Source organism: Phocoena phocoena, chromosome 10 (genome assembly GCF_963924675.1).
Source record: "Phocoena phocoena chromosome 10, mPhoPho1.1, whole genome shotgun sequence".
Lineage (NCBI taxonomy): Eukaryota > Metazoa > Chordata > Mammalia > Artiodactyla > Phocoenidae > Phocoena > Phocoena phocoena.
Genome location: NC_089228.1, coordinates 45,228,911 through 45,247,360, shown reverse-complemented (window position 1 = coordinate 45,247,360; position 18,450 = coordinate 45,228,911). Strand labels below are relative to the sequence as shown.

Here is an 18,450-nt window from a genome sequence, read left to right as displayed (position 1 = left end):
CTCCAAAATAACTTTGTTGTGAGGAACGACTACAAGTCCAGCTTTTCTCTTCCCCATACCTCCCTCTCACCATCACCAAATTCTTCCATTGGTGTTCGTTGATGTAATTCATCATGATGGTGACTTGAAATGCCATATTTATCATTCATTCACTGTATTTTGTTTATTGTTTGTATTGACATATGTAAGCTGCATATATTAAATGTATCAATATAATTTGATGAGTTTTTACATAAATATGCAATCAAGATAATGAATGAACATACCCATCATCACCAACATTTCCTTGTGCCTATTTTTAACCCATCCCTCCCTACCCCCATTCCTGTCCCAAGCAACTGTTAATTTACTTTGTCTCTGTAGATTAGGTTACATTTCCTAGAATTTTATATAAACTAGTAATAAGGGATGGACTCTCTTCTTTTTTAATGAATCCCTGGCTTCTTTTGTTGAGCATACATACTTTTTCCTAGGGAGAAAGCATTATGTCTGATTTGAACCATTGGTTTTGTTAGAACCCTTTAGCAGGTTGAGAAGTTCCCTTTCATTCCTAGTTTGCTGAGAGATTTCACTGACGGATTTTTTTTCTTCATCTCTTAAAATCATCATGTAATCACTTTAAAACATTTTTTAATATGGTGAATTTATTGATTGACTCTCCGCCTGGAGTTAAAACCCATGTGATCATGCTGTATTTTTTTAATATATAATGCTGGATTTGATTTAGTAAAAATTTTAGGTATTTTTGTGACTATGTCCATGAAGGATATTGTTCTATAGTTTTCTTTCCTTATAATCTTTTTCTGTTTTTTGTATCAGGGTAGTGTTGGTCCCAGGGAATGAGTTGGAACATGTTCCCTCTTCTGCAAATTTTTGGGAAAAATTTTCTTTTAGAATTGGTATTTATTTTCTCCTTAAATGTTTAGTAAAAATAACCGGTGAAGCCACTTGGGCTTGAAGTTATCTTTGTGGGAAGCTTTTAAAGTACAAATTCATTTTCACTACCGGATAGAGGGTTATTCACTTTATTTCTTTTGGTATCTTTCAAGGAATTTGTATATTTCATTTAAGCTGTGAGATTTATTGGCATGAAGTTGTTATGGTGTTACCTTATTATCCTTTTAGTGTCTGAGAATCTATAATGATGCCCCCCTCTCATTTCTGATACTGCTTTTTTGAACAGTGATGAAAAAGAGTGTTCCCTTTTTATTTCCCTTCTGGTTTAGTTAGCTAGAGGTTTACTGCCTTTATTTGCCCTCTGAAAGAACTAGCTTTTGGTTTTATTGATTGTTTTTCCTATTTGTTTTCTCATTAATTTCTGTTCTTTATTACACCTTTTCTGCTATTTCCTTTGGGTTTCATTTTCTGCTCTTATTCTGATTTTTTAAGAGATGCTGAGGTCATCAGTTTGTGACTTCTCTGTTTTATTACTGTAATCACTTAGTACTATAAATATCCCTCTAAGCACTGTCCTAGTTTCAATTTTGATATGTTTTATGTCATTTTCATTTAGTTCAACATAATTTCTAATTTCCTTTGTGATTTCTTCTTTGATTCATGGATTATTTAGAAGTCTGTTAGTTAGTTTTCCCATATTTGGGGCCCAAATGTATTTTTTATTGATTACAACTTAATTACATTGTGGTTAGAGAACATACTTTGTATGATTTGCATCCTGTACAATTTCTTCAGACTTGTTTTATGGCCCAGTCTGTGGTAAATGTTTCCTATATACTTGTGGAGAATGTGTAACTGCTGTTGTTGGTTGGAATGTCCTGTGAATGTCAATTAAGTCAAGTTGGTTGTTAGTGTCGCTCAAGTCTTCTGTGTCTTTACTGGTTTTCTGTCTACTTGTCTGTCACTTACTGAGAGAGGGGTAATAGTGTCTCTGGCTAAAATTGTGTCTTTGGCTAGTTCCCTTTCAGTTATATCACTTTTGTTTTCTGCTTTGAAGCTCTGTCATTCCATGTAAAAATTAAATTTGGGATTATGTGTCATTTTGAGGAATGGAACTCCTTATCATTATGAGATGCTCCTCTTTCTCCTTGGTAATATTCTTTGTTCTAAAACCCACTTTGTCTGATGTTACTATCACCACTGCAGCTTTCTTTTTCTTTTCTTTTTTTTTTTTTTTTTTTGCGGTACGCGGGACTCCCACCGTCGCGGCCTCTCCCGTTGCGGAGCGCAGGCTCAGCGGCCACGGCTCACAGGCCCAGCCGCTCCGCAGCATGTGGGATCCCCCTGGACCGGGGCACGAACCTGCGCCCCCCACATCGGCAGGTGGACTCTCAACCACTGCACCACCAGGGAAGCCCATGCAGCTTTCTTTGATTAGCGTTAGTAGGCATATCTTTTCCCATCCCTTAACTTTTAACCTGTCTACATCTTTGTATTTAAAGGTGTTTTCCTGGAGATAGATGTACTTTGATTTTACCTCTTTATCCAGCCTTACAATATTAGTCTTCTATTTGAGGTGTTTAGAACATTTTCATTAAAAATATTTAAAACTACCATCTTACTACTAGTTTCATGTCGCATCTTCTGTTCTTCTTTCTCGTTTATTTCTGTCTTTTCCAGCCACCTTTTATATCAGTTGAGTAGTTTACCTTTTAATGGTTGGTGTAGGGTTTACAATATGCATCTTTAATTTACCTCAGTTTGCCTACTATCATGTAGGTAATTACCCTGATGTAATGATTACCTCCCAATATACTACCAGACAAAGTAACCAAGGGTCATTGGACATAGGGGATCACAGATCAAATAAAAAGAAACTCACATCACGTGATTTATTGACCCAATTAAGTGCGTATAGTGAGAAGTAAGGCGTAGGGTAAATTAAGACCTTTTAATAGGGTGCAAGCAGAGTGAAGTACACTCCACCTGAATCCTGAGGAACAGTGTGTTCGTATGCTATCCCCCCGCACCCCCAGGCTGCATCAGCCTTCCTCAGAGTTGCGTCTGAGGAACAGTTGCCACCGATGGAAAGTATCTCAGGCCAACAGCACATACTTGGTGCGACATGTATAGTTGGCCCTGGCCATACTTGCCAGTGAACTTGCTGACCATCCATGGGTTTTATTTGTGTTTCTTAAGCAAAGAACACACCTGAGTCGATGTCACCAATGTGTGGCTTAATTAAAACTCCATGTATTGGTATCTGCTATTTTAGTATTTAGTTTAATATTTAGTGTATCATGAACATTTAGGGCCCAGATGTCTTATGTATGTTTAATGACTCGTGAATGCTAGGTATCTTCTGGTCGTTTCATCTATTTGTATTCATCTCTAGCACACTTATGCTCTATGTTTATATGCCACATCATATGGGCATCAGACATTCCGTTTTTTCTTCCATCTCAGAATAAATCCTCCATGTAATATGGAAGTGTACGTCGCACCACTCCGTGTCTTATGTGAGAACCTTTCAGCAGCATATATCTATTTGTAGTGGCTTCTTATCACCTACATCATGAGATCCAATTCCTTCCGAACCCTGCATGATCTGACTGTGGTTTCCCGTCCCGCCTCATGTCATCCTCACTTTCCCTTCCTGACTGTGCTGTCACCATGTTGACAGCTCAGTTTACTGAATAGGCTACGCATAGGCCTCCTTTTCTCCTCCTCAGGACCTTTACTTCTACTAGTCCCTCTCCCCAGAATGTTCTTCTCCCGTCTCCTTGCATGGCTGAGTGCATCTCATCCTTTGAATTTCAGAGACCTCTCTACCTCGTCCGCACTACGAGAATAAGGGGCCACACCTGTCTCTGTAGCCTCGGCCTGTCATCTGGCACAGAGTAGCCTTAGGTGTTACGTGGCTATATTATAGTTAAGGAATAATGCATTATTGTTTCTAATGTCGTGCTAGATTTAATACGCGAACTTGTAGAAGGGTCTTTACTTAAGTATTTGTAAATGTATGAAATTGTTCTGTAGTTTTCATGTCAGGCCTACTACTGTTCTTAACTTTATATTGGGATATAGCTATAGTTTCACAAGAAACTGGAAAGGTGGCCCAGAGAGGTCCTGTGTACTGTGCTCAGTTTCCCCCAGTGGTTGTAGCACACTTAACTAGAGTACAGTATCAAAAGCAGAAAATCTACATTGGTGCACCATGTTCTGCATCATTCAATTTGTGTACATTTTTTGAGGGTTGTTTTATGGCCAAGGATATGGTCTTTTGGTTTATGTTCTGTGGATGCTTGAAAGGAATATGTATTCTGCTGTTATTGGTTGAAGTGTTGTATAAATGTTGATTAGACCGTTTTGGTTGATGGTGGTGTTGACTTCTATATCCTTGTGATTTTCTTTCTAGTTATTTTATCAGTTGAGGAGAGAAGGGTGTTGAAGTCTTTAATTATAATTATGGATTTGTTTCTTTCTCTTTTCTCGTCTCCCAGTTTGTATTTCCGTGTGTTTGCATCTCTATTCCTTGGTTCATACGTATTTAGGATCGTTAAGTCTTCTTGGTGATTTGAAACATCATGTCATTTTATCGTTATAATTTTGTCATTATGTAATATCTGTGTTCCTTCTCATTTTCTTTCCTCTAAAGTCTGTGTTTTCTGATATCAATATAGCCACACCTGCTTTGTTTTGATAAATGTTTGCAAGGTATGTCTCTTTCCATCCTTTAAATATTCAGCCTCCCTTTATCATTATAGTTAAAATGAGTTTCTTGTAGGTAGCATATAGTTGGGTCATTTTTATTTCTTAATCCACTCTTCAAATCTGTCTTTTCAGTGATTTATTTAGACCTTTTATATTTAATGTAAGTATTGATGTTAGATATTAAGTTTGCCATTTTATTTTTCTGTTTTTCCTTTTTTCTTTTTGGTTCTTTCTCTGTTTTCTTTCTCCTGCCTTCCTGTGGATTACTTGAATATTTAGTTATCACGTCTCCTTAATCTTCTCTAGGCTGTGGCATTTCCTCAAACTTTACTTGTTTTTGATGACCTTGGCAGTTTTGAGTATTACTGGTGTTTTCAAGAATATCCCATGATTTGAGTATGTCCAATTTTTTTTCATGATGAGATAGTTATGGGCTTGGGGGAGGAATACCACAGAGGTAAAGTGCTATTTTCATCACATCATATCAAGGGTACAGGCAATCAACAAGACCTGTCACTGAGTGTGTTAACCTTGATTATGTGGCTGGAATTTGTCAGGTTCCTCTACTCTAAAGTTACTTTTCGCCCCCCCCCCCCCCATTTCCATACTTTACTCTTTGGAAGCAAGTCATTAGGTACTCAGAGGTTGGGGATTAAGTTCCACCTTCGTGAGGGCAGAGTATCTAAGTAAATTATTTGGAATTTTCTATACAGGAGATTTATCTCTTCTCATTTAATTACTTTTTGACAACTTTAAAATTTCTCCCCTGGTTATTGGCTCTTCAGGGTTTTTTTTTTTCCTTCTTTAATTTACTTTGGAAATTTGAATTTGTCTAGAATATTCAATCCATTATTTATTAAAGTACATTGTGTAAATATTTATTTTCATATTGGACATTTACCTTTCTTCCTAATTTCGTATATTTGTGACTTCTCTCATTTTGTCTGCATTAAGGTAGTGTTTAATGCTTTTTCCCCAAATCACTAGGTCTTGGATATTTACCAATTCAAGTGATTGTATTCTATTACATTAATTTAAAAGAATCATTCATCATTCCTTTTTCTCTTTTTTTTTTTTTGTATGCGGGCCTCTCACTGTTGTGGCCTCTCCCGTTGCGGAGCACAGGCTACGGACACGCAGGCTCAGCGGCCGTGGCTCACGGGCCCAGCCACTCCGCGGCATGTGGGATCTTCCTGGACCAGGGCACAAACCCGTGTCCCCTGCGTCGGCAGGCAGACTCTCAACCACTGCGCCACCAGGGAAGCCCCTTTTCTCTTTTTTTTTTTGTTTTTTTTTTTTTTTTGCGGTACACGGGCCTCTCACTGTTGTGGCCTCTCCCGTTGCGGAGCACAGGCCCCGGACGCGCAGGCTCAGCGGCCATGGCTCACGGGCCCAGCCGCTCCGCGGCATGTGGGATCTTCCCGGACCGGGGCACGAACCCGTGTCCCCTGCATCGGCAGGCGGACGCTCAACCACTGCGCCACCAGGGAAGCCCCCCTTTTCTCTTTTCATTAGAATTATTTTGTTCTTGTCCTGGTCTCTTGATTTAAGTGCTTTTACCCATTTATCAGTTTTCCTTCTGAGAAATAATAGGCATCAACCTGAGCTACATCTGTTTCCTGAGTGTGTGTCAGGGAGAGAAGTGGAAAGTGGTATTATGTGGAGTTTTGGGGCGTGACCTGTGGCCATCATTGTTGTTCAGTCAGTTGGTCATCAGGCACTGCTGGAATTAGAGAGGAGAATGAAACACAGGTCTTGGCCTCAGTGAGCTCACAGTTTACAGTGGAGGCAGACATAACTCAAAAGCTATAACACAGAATGGTGTAAATTGTAACAGAGACACAGTGGGCCAACTCCCTGCTTGTGGGGTGATCAGCACCCCTTCCAGGAGGGAAGCACACTTGGGCTGAGCAGGAAGTGTTGCAGTTTGCACATTGGACCATATTCACCAGCAGAAGTGTGTATTTGTTCTGTCTGCTCCCTTCCCCAAAGGGCGGGCGTGCCTGTCCTTCCTGTGCTTGGATGAGTCTGTTCTCCTGCCAAGGTAAACTGGCAGTGAGTCCTCGTCTCTTTTACCAGCTGTCTCTTCTGAGGATCACCTGGTCTCTGTTGACCAGGTGAGAGGCCTTTGTCACAGGTGCTCACAAAACCCTGTCCTTCTTCATAGCACTTGTCATTTTGCAGTTTTATGCTTGTTTTGTGTGATTAGTTGATTAAAAGGTCTACCGCATGATTACTGACTTCATGAAGCAGAAACTATGTCATATTTGGTCGCCATCGTATCCCTGCACTCAGATCACTGACTGGCACACAGTAGGTGCTCAGTGAATACCTACGCGGTCGAGTGAGTGTGTAAGGGGGAGTGGTGGTGGATGGAAGGAAGGTGCTTTGGGGGTCCAGACTCTGCTTCTTGTCCTCTGTGAGCCTCAGAAGAATATTAACCAAGGATTTGACATGGTTCAATTTAATTTAGAAGTATCTACCCGGGAACCATTTGTGTGGAAAGCACATTCTACAACACGTGAGTAAAACAAGCAGTGTTGAGTAGATTATTTTTGTAGATATTAACCAGTGGTTATTATTCACTAACTTCCCATTTTGAAAATGCCTTTTCTGAGCAGTCTTTTTATATGTTAATGTAGATTCTCTCCTGTGCTGTGGGTAGGAGTGATGTTGAGAGGTTTTACCTATGAATATTGTCTCCACCCACCGAGATGTCCACGTCCTAATCCCTGAAACCTAGGCACATGCTAGGTTGCTGGGCGACGGGGATTTAAGGTTGCAGGTGGAATTAAGGCTGTTAATTAGCTGACCTTCTGATAAGGAAATGATCTGGATTTTATCCCCCTGGGCCCAGTGTAATCACAGGGTCCTTAACTGTGCAAGGAGGAGTCCTCAGAGATGTGAGCAGGACTCCAGGGTCACTGGGTGGCTTTGAAGGCGGAAGGTGGGGCCCAAGGGATGCAGCGGCCTGCAGAAGCTGGAAAGGGCAAGGAGACAGCTTCCAGGAAGGAATGCAGCCCTGCCAACATCTTGATTTTCAGTTCCGTGAGACCCGCCTTGGACTTCTGACCTCCAGAACTGTAAAATAATACTTTTGTGTTAAGCTGCCGAGTTTGTGGTTAATTTGTTTCAGCAATAATGGGATACTAAGGGGATGCCGCTTACTGTATTTTATGATAAGCCTATCTTGTAAACAGTCATGAGGAACATCACAGAGTAGTCTTTGTAGAAGCAGCAACTGAGACTGCCTTGGAAATCTGCTTGGGTCTTTTTGTGTTGGTGTATTCGGCAAGTGATACAAATATCCACGTATATTTGATGTTTTCTTAGATTAAGACTCACATTATGATTCTTGATCTAAATTGGGCGAAGCAGAAAAAATGTTCTCTTTTCCTTCTGATGCTGCCCCACGTGATTCACACGTGAGTACTTCCTGCCGCACCATAGAACTACGGCAGTTTCTAGGTTTCGTTGTAAAAATGATTCATTTTGCTCTCCATGACAGGCTTTCGTTTGAAATACATTACTCATGTGCTCTGGGAGATGCTCGCATACGTCTCTCTCCCCCTGTCTGGTCTCCTGAGATGCTCTGTATCTGTTGAATCATTGGAATTTTATTTTACTTCACTATAAAATGTTTTATAGTTTTCCATAGCTCCAGTTGAGCTACTTTTTAACAATTAATATTTTAGAGGGTTTAGTTGAGAAAGTATGCAGTGCTGTAAACTGTTTAGATAGATGCCGGGGGTTGCAGCTGAAGCCAGGCCAGGCCTTTCTCCCTGCGATGGAGGCTGCTCAGCCATGGGGTGGCGAGGTCATCTGGGACCAGGGCGAATCTGCTTTCATTGGTTTTGCATACTGCGGATACTTGTAATGTTTGGTGGGTCCACTCAGCCCTCAGGGGCCTTAGAACTCTTAAGGGTTATTAGTTTGAGTCCTTTGGGAAGTCAGGGAGCGCCAGTAATGAAAGGAATGCTTAGGAAAGAGGTTGTTTTTGTTTTTAGGAAGTGGTCATTATTTTTTTAATTTAGGGAAATACATGTCAAGAGGCACGTTTCGGTTTTCACTTTTTGCCACGTGGTATGTTTTGCCAATGTATCTCCCTTGGTCCACACAGAGAAAAGAATTCTTGGATCCTGTTGAGTTGCCTCAAGAATCCTTAAGGAAGGCCCAGCTACAGAAGAAGAGTTAGCTCTTGGGTTGGCTTTTGATGGCACATGGAGACATATGTCCCTTAAGGCTTTTCCACGGTGCCCCACCAGAGGGTGGGGAGATACCAGAACACCTGGGTGTCCACTCTGGGTGGGACTTCCCTTCTCAGGCACCTCCATGCTGCCTGCGAACAGGGGCGCTCAGTGGATTTTACCCCTGACTCTTAATTGAGGACTCTGCAGGTGTGGCCTGTTCTCAGGCCTGGCCGCCCACCCGGGGAGCTGCAAAGAGACACTCGGTTGGGATGCTACCTCTGTCTCAAGGGTGGATGTCAGGGATGCTATGGTAGCATACAGTTCACAGGGTTGGCCCCAACAGAGACCTCCCTGGCCCCAAATGTCAGTAGTGCTCACGTTGAGAGAGCTTTCCCTGGAATCTGGCTCACTTTCTTCCTTCCCACATCTACTGCTGTCATCATTCTTGGTGACTTCAGTTTTCGTGTAGATGGCCATCAGTACCTCAGCCGTCTCACTTCTAATGTTCTATTCCATCCCCTGCACGTACCTCGTGTGTCCAGCTGGCGGGACACATTTCTAACCTTGTCCTCGCTCATCAGGGAACTCCCTTCACAGTCTCGCTCCAAGCAGCCCACTTTGACTGCCCCTCCTGTCCTTCCAGCTCACCTACTGTGGTTCTCTCAGGAGTCCTTCCGCCTCATGGGGGTGTCCAGACCCTTGATGCCGCCATTCTCACTATCTGCCCGTCCCTTATGTCCTCACTTGCCTTTCTCTGCTCCGTGATGTATCCATCTCATGCCCTTGGACCCCAGTTCCCTTACCGCCCCCCCATTCCTTACCTGTCACAGCCACAACTTTTATTAAGCCCAACTCTTTTCCTGTTTTCCATCAACCCTAACCTGATAAATTAAAATCTGCTGGAGAAAAACACAACCATACTGACTATACCCGTTTCTCTTTAACTGACTAAATCCCAACTGGGAATCCGTGGTGCTCTGTGTGTTCCCACTCTCAAACCGCAGCTCCCACTACCAAGCGGCCTTTAGCTTCATTGAAACATTTGCTCATCCAGCACCAAAGCTGCCGACCTCTAGGCACGTGTACCCGTCTCCTTCTCTTTCTCCCCCACCGTCCCCTTGGTGGAATGACTAGAATAACCCTCCTTTTATCAATGGCAAACCAAGTCTTCGACTTGTGTTCTGGGCCCACCCCCTCTGGCCTTTGTAAGGTTTTTCTCTCAGTTGTTGTCTTCTCTGGCTCTCTTGTTACGAAATAGTAGGCATGCTCTTCTTCCCACACTTCTCTGCAAGTTATTACTTAATTTCTCTTAGCACCCTAGTAGCTAAATTTCTTGAAAGGGTTGTCTTTGATGCTCTCTTTTTTACCTTAGGCGGTTTCCTCAGCTGCTCTGTAGGTTTTTGTTTCACTTCTTTACTGAGATTGTGCTTGTCAGTGTCAGCAATGACTTTCACACTTGCACATCCCGTGGTCTCTGTTGTTACTTCCTTGACCTGAAAACAGCTCTTGATAAAATTGCCTGCCCTCCCTTGTTGAGACCATTCTCAGCCTTGGCTTCTGTGGCCCCACCCTCTGCAGTTTCCCTCCCACCTCCCTAGCTCCTGCTTCGCAGGCCCCTTTGCGGACTCCTCAAGCTGTATTGGACCTCGAAGATACAGGGCGCTTCAGAGCCTGTCTTGGGACCCCTTCTCTTTTTTATCTGCATACTTCGCCGTAAGTAAATCTATCCATGTCCATAGCTTCAAATACTATTGTGTTAGTAATTCTCCATTGACTGCCCTTTTTAGAACGAACAAACTGCATTTTTAGCCTGCTCAGTGCTCCGGGAGGAAACCAGTACATCACCTGGTTTCCTTAGCCTCTGGCTTCTTTGGGGTTCTGCCAGTAGGAGGTGCTGGCGTGATTGAGGGCACCTCCCCGCCTGGTGGCCGTCCTGGCAGTGGCTGAATTCCTTTATAACTGCACTTCCTGTCTGGGGTCCCCTCCTCTGTGGCTCCAGCTCCTCTGGGGCTGTGGCAACACGATCCCTTTCCCTTGTCACTTCGGGCCTAAGAGTAGTCACCGCTGGTCCCTGGGTGCTTCAGCACCCCTGCAGGCTCTCTCCAGCTTGCCTACGCATCTGTGAAGAGTCCCTTCACTCTGCATTTTCAGCTGAGTCCTTTTGAGTGCGCCATGTGTCATCTCATCTGGTCAGTGCACCACCTGTAATCTGATAACACTGTCTGTATCTGCTGCAAACTTGCAAATCTTATGTTCAACCTTGATCTTTCATTTGGAGCCCAGAGCCTTGTGTTGAGCCGCCCATCTGAAATCTCCACATAGGTGTCTTAAAGGTATCTCAAACTTCACCTAGGCAAGAGGTTTTCTGATTCTGTGCCCACTGCCCTTCCTCACCCATACCCAAACTGTTGCTTCTATAGTTTTCTCCATCTCCGTAAAATATACCTCTCTCCATCCATGTAGGACGATCCCAGATTATATTCTCTTCTTCTAAACATACCTCCATTTGCCTACTTTTTCCATCTCTGTTACCACCACCGTGTCCACCTCACTGTCATATCTCACCTGGATTGCTGCGATGTGTCCTGCCTGACTCATGTCTCTGCTTCATGGTTTCTTTTTCTTACTATCCGTGCTCCAAATGGCAGCCAGATTTTACCTTCTTAAAATGAAAATTATATATCCCTCTCCAGTTTAAAACCTGCCAGGGCTTGACATCCCACTGAAAATAAAACCAAACCTCTTTACTCAGATTCACAAAGTCCACATCATCTCCTCCTTGCACCCCTCACCACTTGCCCCATCACCTGCTTCAGCCACAGTGGCTGTCCTGTTTCTCCAGCTTGTCAACCTGATATCCACTTGGGACCGTTATGTAAAGTTCCATTTGCCTAGAATGCTCTCCCCTCACCTTGGTATGGCTGGTATCCACTTATCATTCAAGTTTGTCTAAATCTTACCTCATCTGGGAGGTGCTTCCTCCAACTGACCCGGTATTTACTTAGTCACTACTTATCAGATCACACCATTTTAATTCTTAATGTGGCCCTTAATACTTTTTGATAGTTTTGTTGCTTATTTGTCAGTTTTGTGTCTTCACTCAGTAAGATTTAAGCTTCATGAGGGCAGGGATCTTCTTTGTCACGTTCAGCACTGAAACCCCAGCACCTGGAAGAGTGAGTGACATTACTAGAAATTGTATTTGTTTTTCTATCGATTGCCTATTCATGGCCTTGCCCATTTTTCAATATACATATTTATCATTTTCTTAGTGATTTATAAGAGCTCTTTATATGTTAATTACATTAAATTTATCACATACGACCTAAATATTTTCTTCGTTTGTCATTTGATTCTTAGTCGTATTTGTTGATCTTAGACATTTCGGATACTTTTGGAGTCACATCTATATACTTTAAGATTTGGGTTTTGATATTAGACTTTAAAATAATTTCCCTGCTCCTAATTAGAACAACATTTCTCTCTCTTTTATGGTTGTGATTTTATTTTCTAACATTGAACTTTTGAATCTACTTAAAATTTGCTTTGGAGTGTGATTCAAAATAAAGATCTAAAATTGTCTTTCTCCAATATTTAATGATTTAACACATATTTAGGGCGTTTAGTATATACAAGGTGCTTTACACATATTAACTTCTAATCCTCATAACAACCTTATGAAGTAGTTTGCCTCATTGTTACCACGAAGACTGCAGAGGCACGGAGAGGCTAAGTACTTGCCCAAGGTCACAGGATGGTAAGGGTCAGTTCTGTCTTGCTCCGGAGTTTTGTACTGTTAACCATTAACAGTCCGCTACCTCTGTTACTGTTAAATATTCATTTCTGCACTGTTTTGTAAGTAGCCCATCCAGCTCTACTGTTTGGAAAAAGCCACTTTTAACATGATGTGAAGGTATATACATACTCAGGTCTCTTCACAAACTTTCTCACCTGCTTAATTGTTTTAACCTCTATTGTAGTGAAAGTACCACACTTAAAAATTTAGACTTTCATTTAATCTTTTCCTCATTCTTCTTCTTCAGGTGTTTTAGTATCGTTATACATTTTTACTAAAACCCAACTCTATAGAAAAATGAAAACCTGGACCATCTCTATTAAGGTTGTTTCAGTTCCATAAATTCTGGCTTTATTATAAGGAACCATGAACAGACTCTTAGCGGGATATGAGGAATTACTTTTTCACACTATGATGACTCAACTCTACGGCCACTGCAGGCCGAGTCTTCACGGGACATGAAATTGTAGTGTGAACGTGATTAGCACAAGGCTGGTGACAGAATAGATGCTCAGTAATTATGCTATAAATGTAGAAATGAGAATAATGTGTCAGTCTCCACATTCTTTTTCTAATTTTCATTTGTATCCTTTCTGTTAGCCTTACGTATTTAATGAGTAATAATGACTTTACTCAAATGAGATGAGGCATTGAAATCTATCCCCTCGTGCCAGTTCCTTTTGGGGAGAGAAAAATGCTGAGTTTCCAGGGTTACCCTTTCCTCCTCCACTGCTATTATCATCCCTACTGGAATGGATTAGGAGAGGCACCAAGATGTCTGGCTTCTCTGCAGGGACTTTCAGAGATTTTATTTTCAGAAAACTTTCCTCATTAGAGCCTAGGCAATTTGGGTCCACAAGAAGAAGTTTAGTAACACAAACCCATTGTTTCTTATAAGGAATCGTTATGTAACCCATTGTTTCTGAGAGAAATGGAAGCATCCATTATATGAAACACTAGTCATTGGAAACCAAGATGAGCAGGGAGATAGAAAGAATATCACTGGGTAACCTTTTGTTCTACTGAGATTGGCATTATGTATGGCATCTTTCCAAAACCGATCTGTGAATAAAATTCCATACCTTTTTTTTATTATGCCTCATGCTTTTCTTTAGGTCAGCCTAGCCACAGAATGGTTTATATCCTAGGGATGAATGATGTCATTCCAGGAAGAATGTTTTCCATTGAGTATTTTCATAGAATGTTCCATATATCAATATTTGTAATGGATTTCTTACGATGAGGCTTTGGAATTGATGTGCTACTTTGAGGACCACATTGTTTTCTTTTTTAAAAAAATTAATTTTTAAATTTATTTTTGGCTGCATTGGATCTTCGTTGCAGTGGGTGGGCATTCTCTAGTTGCCGCGAGCGGGGGCTGCTCTTTGTTGCGGTGCATGGGCTTCTCATCGCAGTGGCTTCTCTTGTAGAGGAGCATGGGCTCTAGGGCACACGGGCTCAGTAGTTGTGGCTAATGGGCTCTAGAGTGCAGGCCCAGTAGTTGTGGCTTGCGGGCTATAGAGTGCAGGCTCAGTAGTTGTGGTGCACGGACTTAGTTGCTCAGCGGCGTGTGGGATCTTCACGGACCAGGGATCGAACCTGTGTCCCCTGCATTGGCAGGCAGGTTCTTAACCACTGCACCACCAGGGAAGTCCCCATATTTTTTCTAATAGATAAGACATTAACCTCCCACTTACATGGAGTAATTGTTGGTCCTAATGGTTAATCCTTGAAAACCACCCCCCCCAAAAAAAATAAATAAAAAATGTCAACTGAGTCATGCAATTTGGCTTGTATTATGCATGTATTATATATGGCTTGGGTTCAGTTGAAAAGTGAAAACAAAACTGGACTTTAGTGACCTGGGGCAACATTCACACTTTGCAGTGCAGATGTATGGTTCTATATTACTCAGTGTCAACTGAATATATTTTTTCTGTGTGTGGTTAGTTTGTGTGTCATTAATGAGGTTCGTGATATTAGTTGCTTAAGAAAAATACACTCACCAAAAAACTAGGGTGGGAATGTTAATGTGCCTACCAGAAAGCAATTGTGTAAGTAATCAACTTAATGGTAATATTATTTTATACACTTATTTTTGCATGTATTAATATTTCCTCTTTTATGTTTCAAGTTAAGGGGCCATTCAAGGGTAAAACACTTCACATAATATATGGATAGAGTTTGATAAACTCCTAGGCCAAGCTAAGGGTAGTGCAAGTTTTTGTTTCACTTACTGTGTTGTTTTGTGCTTTCACCATGTGTGTACAAACTCTATACACATCTGCATAATTATTGACATGTACACATCAACATTTTTCCTTTGACATTTTCTTAGGCAAACTCATTGCAATTATAGTGTTGGGGAGAAATAGTTTATGCCAAATAATTTTAATAAGGTAAATATTTAGAGAAATGAGCTATGACTTTTCCCCCCTGGTTAAATGTTAAAATATATTTACAGAACCCATCACTGCTTTAGGAGTCAAAGAACTTGGGAAAAGGAAGAAAATGTGATAGTTTGTTCATTGGAAAAGGAAAAACAAAACGAACTAGAAAATATTTGCTGGCACTTAGATGAAATAGTCCCTGTGACATTTGATCAGTATTTACCTAAGGAAAACTGTGAAAAAAAATACGCATTTTTGGATTTCCGGTGGTTTGTATGAGTTTAAAATTATATATGTTTGGTCTTCCCTGGTGTCGCAGCGGTTGAGAGTCCGCCTGCTGATGCAGGGGACACAGGTTCGTGCCCCGGTCCGGGAGGATCCCACATGCCACGGAGCGGCTGGGTCCATGAGCCATGGCCGCTGAGCCTGCGCATCTGGAGCCTGTGCTCCGCAACGGGAGAGGCCACAGCGGTGAGAGGCCCGCGTACCAAAAAAAAAAAAAAAAAAAAAATTATATATGTTCTACACCAGGAAATGGTAACAGCCTAGATCATCAGTTTAAAAAACTTAGTATTGTCCTTTAAATATAATGATTGCTTTTCCTTTTTGTACAAGTGTTACATTTAGATCTTCATTGTATGAAAACTGAAATACACAGAAAAGCCCAAAGAAGAAAATAGAAATTAGCTATAACCCCATACCCAGAGATAATCATAGTTAATATTTAGTGTATTTCTGTGTTTGTTTCTATGTGTCTTTCTCTCTATACGTCGTTTCTGTTTTAGATATGAACTAATAAATTTCTTTGTGTGGTTCCAGTATGCATGAATTTCAACTACTGTGGTTTAGTTAAGTAACTCCAGTTTCCTAGAAACATGGCTCACATTTCACTTACCATGGTATATAAACTGTGAGTAATTGCATTAAGTATACACTTCACTGCTAGCTTTTTAAATCAAGTCACTAAGTGAATAACAGATGCACATCACAATGAGTGGCCTATCACATCGCTTCTTTCAAAGTCTGTTGGTGATTTGTCACGGTGTTTCTGTTCAGGCTGAGGCAGCAAAATCTGTAGTTGTGTTTCCTTCTCATCTTCCAGTGATAAACCCACAGGACATTTCACAAATGTGGATAATTGAAAAAGAGATTGAAAGACAAATGTTTGGCAGAGAAAGGAAATGTGATAATGCTGGAAATAAAATTTTAATCAAATGTAAATGGAATTAGAGAATAAAAATCTGTGGGAATGTTGACCCCTGCTGCCATTCCAGGAAGTCTATATATGCAGCCAGAGGAACTCAGCAAAGGTGCATGTATTGACACTAGTGAGGAAGGTGGTTGTGCTGAAAAGAGTTAAGATCTCCCAGAGGAAGTGACATCAGTTAAACAATAGCATGAAGGGAGCTCTCAGAGATATTTCACAACATTGAAAGGCAAATGATAAAATATTAGAAAATGAGTATGACAGTTCCCCAAAGCATAGAAGAGATGATCAGTTTATAAGTTATATGATGAGGAAAACACAAGTACTGTTCAAACTGTTGTTTGTTGGTGTTTTACAGCGATGAAATAAAACACTTTAATTCTCAATGTTTCTAATGTTTCAAATTACAGTGTAGTAAATATCAGGGCTTAAAAATTCCCCTCTACATGCATAGCTGATGATAAGAGTTTTGAATGTTTTGACAACAAATTTTAAAGGTCATGCAACAATTATTTTTTTTTCCCATTAATTATTAAGGTCACTTTGTGTGATTTTAACTTGCACGGTCATTGTAGCAGTAGTTTCTGTAATAACTGTAGAGGTTACAGATAGTATATTTTCCATCAAAGAGAGATCCTTTTTTTCTTAGGCATTTAGGGTAAGGGGTGGATCAACTTAATCCAGTCAGAAAGCAAGCTGTGTTAGGGCTGTCTTATTAAGACTCCGTTCTAACTTTGGTACAGTCTGTTCTTTAGGTGTGGCTTTCCTGGATGTTTGATTGAGACCTCTTAGTTCTTTGTCTCCTCAGCTCTGTAAGACTGGAAGATTCAGCTCTATCCTTCAGAATGTCCCACCCTCATTCTCACATCTAATGCCTCATGTACATGCAGACATATTAAGGCAGATATCTTAAGGGAGAGACCATCTGAATGCTTGAAATGGATTGCTTTTCCTGACTTGTTGTTGTTTCTTTCTTTCTTTCTTTCTTTTTTTGTTATTGGAGTATAGTTGATTTACAATGTTGTGTTAGTTTCATGTGTAGAGCAAAGTGAGTCAGTTGTACCTATACATATATCTACCTTTTCTTAGATTGTTTTCCCATACAGGCCACTACAGAGTATTGAGTAACTCGAGTTCCCTGTGCTATGCAGTAGGTTCTTATTAGTTATCTATTATATATCTAGTATACATCTATATATATTTATATAGTAGTAGTGTGTATATTTCAGTCCCAATCTCCCAATTTATCCCTCTCTGCCGCAGAGCAGAATAAAGAAAAAAGAATGAAAAGAATTCAGTACAGCCTCAGAGACCTCTGGGATAACATTAAATGCAAGAAAATTTGAATTATAGGGTTTCCAGAAGAAGAAGAGAAAAAGAAGGGGTCTGAGAAAATAATTGAAGAGATTATAATTGAAAACTTCTCTAACATTGGAAAGAAATAGTCAATCAAGTCCAGGAAGCACAGAGAGTCCCATACAGGATAAATCCAAGGATAAACATGCCAAGACACATATTAATCAAACTATCAAAAATTAAATTCAAAGAAAAAATATTAAAAGCAGAAGGGAAAAGCAACAAATAACATACAAGGGAAACGCCATAAGGTTAACAGCTGATCTTTCAGCAGAAACTCTGCAAGCCAGAAGGGAGTGGCAGGACATATTTAAAGTGATGAAAGGGAAAAACCTACAACCAAGATTACTCTACCCAGCAAGGATCTCATTCAGATTTGATGGAGAAATTAAAACCTTTACAGACAAGCAAAAGTTAAGAGAATTCAGCACCACCAAACTGGCTCTACAACAAATGCTAAAGGAACTTCTCTAGGCAGGAAATACAAGAGAAGAAAAACCTACAATAACAAACCCATAACAATTACGAAATGGTAATGGGAACATACCTATCGATATTTACCTTAAATGTAAATGGATTAAATGCTCCAACCAAAAGACACAGACTGGCTGAATGGATACAAAAACAAGTCCCATGCATGTGCTGTCTACAAGAGACCCACTTCAGACCTAGAGACACATACAAGCTGAAAGTGAGGGGATGGAAAAAGATATTCCATGCAAATGGAAACCAAAAGAAAGCTGGAGTAGCAACACTCATATCAGGCAAAATAGACTTTAAAATAAAGACTATTACAAGAGACAAAGAAGGACACTACATAATGATCAAGGGATCAATCCAAGAAAAAGATATAACAATTGTAAATATTTATGCACCCAACATAGGAGCACCTCAATACAT

General features: G+C 40.7%; 1 protein-coding gene across 1 annotated transcript in view; it reads left to right on the top strand.

Annotated features, from left to right (window-relative positions):
* The window catches only part of ULK4 (unc-51 like kinase 4), a 512,874-nt gene that overhangs the window by 228,131 nt on the left and 266,293 nt on the right, over window positions 1-18,450 (top strand). The window lies entirely within an intron of this gene.